Here is a 209-nt window from a genome sequence, read left to right as displayed (position 1 = left end):
ACCAAAAACAGCAACCCGCAGCAGCAACAAAGAGCCCATAAGTCTCTGCCTCTATGCTACTCTTTAAACTGTAGGGTTTAGGGTTTAGGGTTTAGGGTTTAGGGTTTACGCTGCATCGTCAGAGTTAACTAGAAGGGCAGCGGGGAGGGTTTGGCCCCCCAAACCCTCAACAGCAGTTGCATGCCCAGCAAAACCACAAACAATCTTTT

Source organism: Eimeria mitis, genomic scaffold (genome assembly GCF_000499745.2).
Source record: "Eimeria mitis Houghton genomic scaffold, Emh_scaff3995, whole genome shotgun sequence".
NCBI classification, from domain to species: Eukaryota; Apicomplexa; class Conoidasida; order Eucoccidiorida; family Eimeriidae; genus Eimeria; species Eimeria mitis.
This window is presented reverse-complemented; position numbering follows the sequence as displayed.